This window comes from Lynx canadensis, chromosome B1, assembly GCF_007474595.2.
Source record: "Lynx canadensis isolate LIC74 chromosome B1, mLynCan4.pri.v2, whole genome shotgun sequence".
In the NCBI taxonomy this organism is placed as follows: Eukaryota; Metazoa; Chordata; class Mammalia; order Carnivora; family Felidae; genus Lynx; species Lynx canadensis.
The window spans coordinates 41,407,929-41,410,184 of NC_044306.2; the positions used below are offsets into that span (position 1 = coordinate 41,407,929).

Sequence of the window (2,256 nt, forward strand, 5' to 3'; positions counted from 1 at the left end):
GTAGATTGCCTTCAATATTAAGTCTTCTAATCCACAAACATGGATGTCTTTCCATTTATTTGTCTTCTTTAAATTTTTTCCATTGATATATTATAGTTTTCAGTGTACACGTCTTTCACTTACTTGGTTAAATTTATTCCTAAATATTTTTTATGCTACAGTGGAGGGATTATTTCTTTGATTTCCCTTTCGGATGGTTCACATTAGTGTATAGAAATGATTTTTCTATACTGAAAAAAAGTGATAGAAATGGATTTTTTTAAACAAAAATACAAGAAAATAAATCTACACCCTTATTTATTTATTTATTTGTTTATTTCCTTTTCAGCTAATTTAAATCCTTGAGGGGTACAGCATCACACAGGTTCTGTGGCCAATGGCTTTAGTAGGAAGGTTTATTTGTAATTTGGCACAAACTATGCCACTGTTTCCATGAGCATGAGTTCATTTTCCCCAGATGACTCTGGTTTTGTTCAGTTTGCCACCAGGAGTCACCATGTTTTTCTTTGCTTTGTACACATAAGCACATCTCTTGCCTAGATAGAATTCAGTTTCATCTCAAGCATAAACACTGTCAACTTTAAGAAGAGCTGTGTGCTCCCTCTGGTTCCACAGACACTGCATATAGCCAGCAAAAATGGCTTTGGACCACAGCCTTCTAGACATATTTGTCATCATAGGAGTCCTGTTCCCAGCAGGCTTCCACAGGTTCCAAGATGGTGGAAAGAGTGATAGAAACTGATTTTTGAATGTTGATTTTGTATTCCACAACTGTACCGAATTTGTTAATTACTTCTAATGTGTGTGTGTGTGTGTGTGTGTGTGTGTGTGAAGTCTTTAGGATTTTTTACATGTGAGATCATGTCATCTGGAAATATAATTTTGTTACTTCCTTTTCAATTTAGATGCCTTTTATTTCTTTTTCTTGCCTAATTGCTGTAGCTAGGACTTCCAGTATTAAATTGAATAGAAGTGGCAAGAGTCAGGAGTGGGCATTCTTATCTTGTTTTTGGTCTTTGTTTTTATTAAAAAAATTCTTTTTAATGTTTATTTATGTTTTGAGAAGAGAGAGAGAGAGAGACAGAGAGAGGGAATGAGCAGGGGAGGGGCAGAGAGAGAAGCAAACACAGAATCTGAAGCAGGCTCTGGGCTCTGAGCTGTCAGCATAAAGCCCGACATGGTGCTCAAACTCAGAGACTGCAAGATCATGACCTAAGCCAAAGTCAGATGCTTAACTGACTGAGCCACCCAGGCACCCTTTGTTCTTGGTCTTTAAAGGAAAATCTTTCAGTTTTTCACCTTTGAGTATGATGTAAGCTGTGGGATTTTTATATATGACCTTTATTATATTGAGATACATTCCTTCCATACCTAGTTGAGAGTTTTTTCATGAATAGGTGTTGTCAAATACTTTTTCAACATCTATTGAGGTGAAAACTTTTTCCTTCATTCACATTAATGTGATGTATCACACTGAGTTTTTAACTTAAATTTTAGTTAGTTAACATACAGTGCAATATTGGTTTCAGGAGTAGAATTCAGTGATTCATTACTTACATTCAACACCCAGTGCTCATTACAAGGACCCTCCTTAGTACCCATCACCCATCTAGACCATCCCCCCCTCCCTCCCTCAATCCATAGTTTGTTCTCTATCTTTAAGAGTCTCTTATGGTTTGTTTCCCTCTCTTCTCTCCCTCTCACCCTCCCCACACGTTCATCTGTTTCTTAAATTACACATACTAGTGAAATCATGGTATTTGTCTTTCTCTGATTACTTATTTTGCTTAGCATAATACATTCTAGCTCCATCCACATTATTGCAAATGGCAAGATTTTGTTCTTTTTGATGACTGGGTAATATTCCATTATATATACATATACCACATCTTCTTTATCCATTCATCAGTCAGTGAACATTTGGGCTCTATCCATAGTTTGGCTATTGTTGATAATACCTAATAGTGCAATTGCAGGATCACAGGGTAGTTCTATTTTTAGTTTCTTGAGGAAATTCCATACTGTTCTCCAGAGTGGCTGCACCAGTTTGCATTCCCACCGACACTGCAAGAGGATTCCCTTTCTCTGCATCCTTGTCAAAACCTGTTGTTAATTTTAGCCATCCTGACAGGTGTGAGGTGGTATCTCATTGTGGTTTTGACTTGTATTTCCCTGATGATGAATGAAAATGTGTCTGTTAGCCATCTGGATGTCTTCTTTGGAAAAGTGTTGATTCATGGCTTTTGCCCATGTCTT

At 37.0% G+C, this 2,256-nt stretch overlaps 1 pseudogene; it reads right to left on the reverse strand.

Annotated features, from left to right (window-relative positions):
- Positions 1–321: 321 nt before the first annotated feature.
- Positions 322–666, reverse strand: LOC115511475 (annotated as a pseudogene).
- Positions 667–2,256: the final 1,590 nt, after the last annotated feature.